The sequence below is a fragment of the Temnothorax nylanderi genome, unplaced genomic scaffold, assembly GCF_030848795.1.
Source record: "Temnothorax nylanderi isolate EJ_2023f unplaced genomic scaffold, tnyl_v1.0 TNYL_tig0537_pilon, whole genome shotgun sequence".
Taxonomy (NCBI): Eukaryota; Metazoa; Arthropoda; class Insecta; order Hymenoptera; family Formicidae; genus Temnothorax; species Temnothorax nylanderi.
Genome location: NW_027249599.1, coordinates 96,787 through 105,000, shown reverse-complemented (window position 1 = coordinate 105,000; position 8,214 = coordinate 96,787). Strand labels below are relative to the sequence as shown.

At 33.2% G+C, this 8,214-nt stretch overlaps 1 protein-coding gene and 1 pseudogene across 2 annotated transcripts in view; one reads left to right on the top strand and one right to left on the bottom strand.

Moving 5' to 3' along the window:
- LOC139783743 (uncharacterized) overlaps window positions 1–7,903 on the bottom strand; it is an 18,191-nt gene extending 10,288 nt beyond the window's left edge. The window contains exons 1-2 of one of the 2 annotated variants that reach the window (XM_071722890.1): window positions 7,832–7,903; window positions 7,580–7,762 (exon numbers count right to left, since the gene is read on the bottom strand). The gene's annotated coding sequence lies outside the window, so the exon portion shown is untranslated. The remainder of the gene's footprint in view (window positions 1–7,579; window positions 7,763–7,831) is intronic. The other variant, XM_071722891.1, reaches the window with a different exon arrangement.
- Window positions 3,634–5,139, top strand: LOC139783744 (uncharacterized; annotated as a pseudogene).
- Window positions 7,904–8,214: the final 311 nt, after the last annotated feature.

Genomic DNA, 8,214 nt, shown 5'->3' with positions numbered 1-8,214 from the left:
ATAATTACCTAAAATAAAATATTTATTAATTTATCAATCATTAACTGTGGTGGCCACATTTTCGAAAAATCAGAAAATTTCAGGAAGTTTTAAACGAATTGAAAAAATCCGGAATTTTGTAAGAAACATGAAAAAATTTTTATTTTCAATAAAAAAATTGTAATTTTTCAAATTTTTAGTTCACGATATCTCTTGAACAAATTAACCGGCTTTATTCAGATTAGCGGCAATCAATGCGGCTTATTAAGCTTCAAAGTTAATAAATTTTTGGAATTGATAAGTCGATTAGTTTAAAAGTTATTTCAAAAAATATTTGTTTGAAAATTCTCCAACGATATTTCTCGAACAATTTTGGTCAAGTTAGCGGCATCCGACGCGGCTTATCAAGTTTTAGAGCTGATTAAATTTTAGTATCGATCAGTTTACTAATTTAAAAGTTATCACCAAAAAATGATAAAGTTTGTAATTTTTTAAATCTTTCATTCACGATATCTCGCGAACAAATTAACCGATTTAAGTCCGGTTTGCGGCATTCGACGCAGCTTATTGAGCTTCAGAACTCATTAAATTTTGGAAACGATCAGATTATTAATTGAGAAGTTACGTACTAAAAATAATAAAATTTCTAATTCTACAAATTTTTCGTTCACAATATCTCTTGAACGAATTAATTGATTGAGGTCGGACTTGCAACATTCAACGCAGCTTATTGAGTTTTAGAGCTGATTAGATTTTGGAATCGATCGGTCAATTAGTTTAAAAGTTATTTAGAAAAAACACTTTTTGCAAAAGTATACTTTTAAGGATATCTTCGAATCTACTTGATCGATTAAGTCTAAATTTACAGGAAATCTAAGTTCCGGTAAGACCTTTCGAATGGCGCAAGTCCCATCCAAATCGGTCCATTCGTTTAAAAGATATTCAAGGGTTACACACACACACACACACACACACACACACACGCGCACACACGCACACACACACATACACACTCGGACTCCCTCTGAAAATGATCAGAATAGCTTCCTAGGACCTCAAAACATCGACATCTGATGAATACTCGATTAGTGAAAATCGGGATGAAAACAATAATTTCCCGAATTTTTCGAAAATCTTCGATTTTCATAGCGGGAAGTAGGGGAGACCGGGGCTAAGCCGACACTATTTTTTCAAAGGCAATTTTTAATATTTAATTAAAATTTTTAGGCAAATTCAATGGTACATATTTAAAGAGTGTTTCTTCAGGTACAAAATTGATTCAGGAAGTTTTACTGTACGTCGCTTTGTTTTGCCGCCAGGAAAGGAAAAGTGACGCGAAGACAAATTTTCGAATTGAAAAATGCCGGGGCAAACTCGACACTCCGCCGGGGCAAACTCAACACTTTGTCTGATCGACACAATTTGATCTGGAACTTATTTTTTACTGTCTGAAAATGAAAATACATTGTTTATTGTGTATTTAAAAAGTACAAAAATTCGGAATAAAGTAGCTAGAACAATCATTTGAAATAATGAGAACAAAAATTGTTGAACTTTCAATTATCTTCATCTAAACTCATGTCTGAAAAACAATTAATGCAGGTAAACTCGCGATCGGACGTGCGCATACATTTGTCATGAGCTATACGGCTGCATGACAAGCATCGTTTGTTACTGGGAGCCGACGAAACGGCGTGGTGTTGACTTTGCCCCGGACGTCGTTTTTCACTTTTGTCATTTCAAAAACATGAAAATTTTGAAAATATCCAAAAACGATTATCGGATTCATATAGAGCATCAAATTTCCCATCAAAATCACTTACCGGTAGATTCGCAAGAGTAAAGCTCGATGAAAGAGTAGACATTTTCGAGAGATCAGAAAAATTACTTTTCACTATCAAAAACGCTTATGTCGCGTTAAAAATTACACTATAACTCAGAATGTTACCAAATTCCGTTGATAATACTGGCACATAAAGACGCATTTACAGTAGGAAAGGCAAGTTTCTACGATAGATTTAAATTGGCAAAAAGCCTAGTGTCAAGTTTGCCCCGTTGTCGGCTTAGCCCCGGTCTCCCCTATACCATAAATAATCTAATAATTAAAAATTTTTTATTTTTTTATTTACTAAATATCGAAATATTTAGGAATATTTTATTGCAAATTACTAATTATTCAAATATTTAGTAGTTATTTTTGAAAAGTTATAATTATTGAAATATTTAGTATTTATATCCGAATAATTAGAAATTATAAAAGTATTAAAAAAATTTTTCAATTTTGTATTGGATTTTTATAAATCAATATTATTCCTAAAATTATTAGTTATTTAATAAACAATCAAAAAAAATTATGTAATTTATTTTATATTTTTATTTAATTAGGATTTAAAAATTTTAAAATATTATTATAATAATAATTGATAATAAATACTGAAATCGCTAGCGAAAATATAGTTAGTGCCGATTACTGCGTAGGAGTACAGGGAGAACGGAGGACGAAGAAATCGCAAGCAGGATGGAGGAGAAGCTGCTAATGAGCTCCGACGATGAAGGGAAGGATAAGAAGAGAGAGTGGGCCAAGTAGGGAAGAGCGGAGAAGGGAAGGAGGGAGGATGAGGGACGGAGTCTCGGAGGAAGCGGAGGAGGAAGAAGAGGGGTGAAGAGGATTATGGGGAGGGAGGGTAAAAAATGTTTGTGAGGTCGCAAATGGCCAGGTCTAGGGGAATGGGTTTTGTAAGAGGTTTGGGTACGTTCCTTATAAAAACGCCTTGTAAACCCTACGGGGAAATGCAATAAATAGAATTCAATAAACCAACAAACGCTAAAATTAGACCAACAATCATCAGCAAACGATTACGCATCGATTAGACCGTTTTTTAATTAAAAATGAGATTTTTCCGGCTAACTTAACGCTAATTTTTCTTTTTTAATTTAAAAAAAATTTAAGAACCAACAAACGTTGTAATTAGGCCAACAATCACCAACAAACGACCAACAAACGATTAAAAAAAAAAATTAATAAAGTCGAAGTTGACCGGCTAAGTTACCGGAGCTATGATTTCCATCCGTTATTGTGTATATGTCATCAAGCTATGAAGTTTTTTAATTATATCTCATTCCTAACGAAGTGTTGACAATATGAAATTGTCACAAATCCCTCACAAATTGATGCTGTCACGTTGCAATCAATTTGCTGTTAATAGAAATATAATTCATATGAGTTCAACCCGACAAGCATAATGCTGTCTCACCTTGTCCCGAGTTTGTCAAAATTAGTTGCATAAACGACAAGCTGCTTGTTGGCAACATGGCAGCAAACTTACAGCATTTGGCTTTCTGGGTGTTACTGTGTCCGTTTCCTATTGTGTCCGATTAGCACTGTGTCCGATTGTAACCGCCGTGTGTCCGTTTCCTACTGTGTCCGATTGGCACTGTGTCCGTTTCTTACCGTGTCCGATTATCACTGTGTCCGATTGTTACTATGTCCGAATAGCACTGTATCCGATTGCAACTATCGTGTGTTTGTTTCCTACTGTGTCCGGTTGATTCAACCTGCTGTGTCCGATTTATTCTGTGCGCAACTGGGATTTCCCCAAAAATACTACGGAAATACTACTAGTAGTTGGGAGGAGGGTATGAAAAGGCCGGAGCGGACGGTGGCCCAGAGCAAGGTCGGTAAATGGCGCGTCGGTAGCGATGCTACATAAGGTCTTCCGACGGCCGCCATTTTGGATCCAGTGACAGTGTATTAGTGCACGTCGTACAATAGTTGTTACTGTGTGCGTAGTTCGCCATTCGCGCTGATGGTGTACGGACGTGTCTCGTCGGAAAGACGAAAAGCTGCAATGGTAGGCTGCTGTGCAAAACATTGCAAAAATCGCAGTGAAAACGGGTTTCGTATGTTTCGGTTTCCCAAAGACAAGCAACGAAAACAAGTATGGCTCGAAAAATGCGGCAAAAGTATAGCACCGACTTCGAGGTTATGCGAGGTATGTAAATGAATTATGTCAATTAAAAATATTAAAATTTAAATTTCGAGCAAGTATTAATTATCACTTTTTATTTTATGTAGCGTCACTTTGATGACTCCCAATTTGAAAACCACCGAGAGGATAAATGGCGAAAATTAAAACCAAACGCTCTTCCAACTATTTTTAATGATGAAAATTCAACAATTACATTCAATAACCAGTTAGCAGTTGGTAAGAATTATTGTAGAATCATATTTTTTTATTCAATATTTGTGGATATTAGATAATAATTATTATTTTTTAATTACATTTATTATTTGCAGGGCAACAAACTCCTCACGAAAACCTATTCGAAAATGATTATGTTCAAGACTTTAATCCGGTAATTTTAACTAATTTCAACAGTAATATTAGGGATAATGGAACGTTATCGATGGAAATTCACTAAATGAACATTTTCCATCAGCAAAAATGGTCACAGATACAAGCATTCAAACTGATGGTGACAGTGACACACTTATGTTACAAACAAAATATATTTCTAATGAACAAGGTACTATCCAACAAGCTAATGAAATAAAATACTTGCAACTGCAATTAGAAAAAGAGCATGCAAAAGGTAATATGCTAAATGCAAAAGCTAATATGCTAAAGTCGAAATATAAAAATGAAAAATTATTACGACTAAAAATAACAACAAAAATGAAATCTTATAAGAAAAAATGTTGTACCTTATCTGAAAAATTGGAAAAGATTCCATTTTTCAAGAAATTTGCTGCAGGATTATCTAATCCACATCAACCAAAATGGTCTCCTGAATGCTTGAAACTTGCAATACAAATAAGATATGCTGGTAATTCCCTCAATTTTTAAATAAAATAATGTTAGTTTTTGTATGGAATTAACACTAATTTTGATACTTTCTGTTTACAGTTGGATGGAAGGCGTATTTATATTTGAAAAAAGATCTCCAGTTACCTTTACCAGCTTATTCTACTTTATGCAAACACATCAATAAACTTGATTTCTCTCCTCGTCTGTTAAAAGACGTCCTTTCATTAATGGCAGAGAAAAAGAAAACTCATTCATCTACGCATCAAAGTGATTGTGTAGTTTTGATGGATGAAATGGACATTAAAAAATCCTTGGAGTATGATGTTAGCACAGGTATATATAATACAAACTGAACTTTATATTTATATTACGACTAATAATTACAAAATATGATTACAAAAATAGATATACTTAGCATCCTTATTAAAAGAAACTCCTACACTCTGTATATCTCTGTATATAAGTACTAATTCATGAGTGTTTTTCTACAGTCTCTTTATTAATAAATAGAATATATTTTCAATTGTATAATAATAATAATAATAATATTAATATATTAATATTAATAATTGTAAGAATAATAATTGTAATTAAAATAATGATTTTGATAATAGTATTAATAATGATACCTATAAGTAATAGTGTTAGAGTAAGAAGATTGTAATAATAATAACATAATTTTTTTCCTCATATTTTGTTATTTAGTCATTTCCTTGTCTCTCTATACAGTTCATAGGCGTAACCCATTGGTTCGAAATCCAAAGTACGTTAAAATTGAAATATATATTTTTAATCTATAACTACAGGGTCATTTATTGGACAAACAACGTGTGAAGAACGGGCAAAACCAAGCACTACTGTTGTTGTTTTTATGCTCAGAGGACTAACAGAAAACTGGAAGCAAATTATTTCGTGGCATTTGACGTCTAAATCTTCAGATAATTGTGTAATGACCCAATTACTTTTAGAAATTGTTGAAGAAGTCGAGAAAATAGGCTTTAGGGTTCATGGATTAGTCTGTGATATGGGTCCGAAAAATCAAGCTATATGGCGCAACTTAGGAGTAAATGTTTCGAGGGATAACGTTGTACCGTTGGTGGTAAGAACTGGTGATTCTTTTTATATCTTTCCAGATATTCCACATCTTTTAAAAAATTTACGAATGGCGTTAACCAATAATTCCATCATTATAATAGCCCGATCAATTGTAGAGTCTGAAAATTTGCCATGTAATGAAGTACGATTTAAATACCTTGAAGAATTAGTTGCAATTCAAGAACGACATAGTGATTTAAAATTAGCACCAAATATAACAGCTGAGATTTTAAGGCTTTCTTCTTTTAATAAAATGCAAGTACCACCAGCAGCGCATATATTTAATGTAAGAACTGCCGTTGCTCTGGAAACTTTGATTAAACTGAAAATGATAGATAAAGAAGCTGAAACTACAGCTTGGTTTATAAGAAAGGTTCGAGCTTGGTTTGATGTAATGAATAGCAGATACCAAAGTGAAGCTATAAATTTAAGTAATAAAAACGTAAAAATAGCTATTATTGATGATTTTTTAGATTTAATAGAAAATATAATAATTGGCAAGTCATGGAAACCAGTTCAGACGGGTATAAAAATGTCAGTTTTAAATACTATAACACTCGTGAATTTGTTATTTAAAAACGGATATAACTTTTTTTTAACCTCTCGCCTTAATCAAGATGCCATAGAAAATTTGTTTTCGACTTTACGTCGACATGGAAACGATAATCCAACTACTTTAGAAACTAAACGATGTCTACGACTGATTACATTATGTCAATTTATAGACACTCGGAAAACCAAAAAAAATTATGAAGATGAGATAATGATGAGCATTACGTTCAATTTTTTTTATCAAAAGAACCAGAGAAAGGAAAAGATTTAATTGGGATTTTGCCAGAGGATTGTATGTATTCCCCCGTTTATGAAAATACACAAAATTACACTTATATATATGTAACCCCAATAACGAATAGATTAGAATGTAATATTATAAACAACGTGCTAGGAAGTGCAATTTCTTATGTTTTACGAAAAAAATACGCTTGTAGTGATTGTTTAAAAGCTTTTACTGATGATAATGGTCAGTATTCATTTTATACCAAAGCTCTTTCTTTTGGATTCTTAGAAAATCCTTCAAATGGTATATTTAACTATATTTCTTTAGTTGAAGGTCATTTGCAAGCGCATTTTGATAGATGTGCTGTGCACCCTCGATTATTTGAGCATTTATTACAAATGATCGAAAAATGGGCACCTTATAAAGAATTAACTATCTCAAACATTTGTGCGGAACGTACTAAACCTTGTAATTTCTTCTACAATATTTTACGTCGATATATTCATATTCGACAAATTATTTTTGTTAACGATCAAAAAAAGAAAATACGTTTATCGAAAAATAAATCCTTTGCTTCAAAAAGTGCTTATAAGCAATCTATTATCTAAAAATCAAAATTATTTGCAAAGCAATGTTGTTATTGTTTTCAAATATTTATTTTAATAGCAATATTATTTAACAAATATTTAAACAAAGGGCTTGCGAACTAGCAAGATATTTGTGCTGCTATAATATATTCTGAACATTACAGATAATCAACAACAAACGTTTCGGCCAGTTCTGTGGCCTTCTTCAGTGTAACAAACAATGACATTGATCGTTGAATATAAATAAACGCAATAGTCGTTACATATTAAAATTAAAAATTACAGTAACCCCCTTATCCTATCATAATTAAAACCGCCAATCGCTTACATACATGCTTTCGTGTAAAACGTCGATCGCATACATAGTCATCGTGTCGATCCCAATCACCGCTCGCCAAAGCAGGAAACACCGTTCATCGTGCACAATTATCGTCCATAAGTCGATCAAGGAAGGATCCGTCTCTATTGTCCAACAAATTACGGTCAGGGGTTGGATAGGACCGATGCCGAATGTCCTTACAAGAACCACTCAATTTATAAATGTTGAAATTAAACGTAATACAATTTAAAGTTATTCTTAATACCTTGAACAGTAGAAACGCGTGTCGAGGAATACTTGTTATGCTGTGGTCGGTCTAATGTCAAATGCGAGAGTCAGAGAATTATCGAGTGGAACATGTGGAAGGGACTGAGTATAGGAGGGGAAAGGCACCTAAGTGGGAATCAGGAAGGAGGGAGTGCATTAAGGATTGGAAGATAAGCTTCTGGCAATAATTCAGTGTCACTATGTTTATTAAGACCCTCGCTCTGTCTTTAATATGCAACATCTCAGAAATGAGCCGCTTATTGTATATCGGCTCATTATCCAAGATTTTTACCCTTTCCCAATCTAATCTGTGATCCGTTTTAAGGCGATGTTCCGTAATAACTGATGGAGATCCGCTTTTCTTCATAATGTCAGATTTAT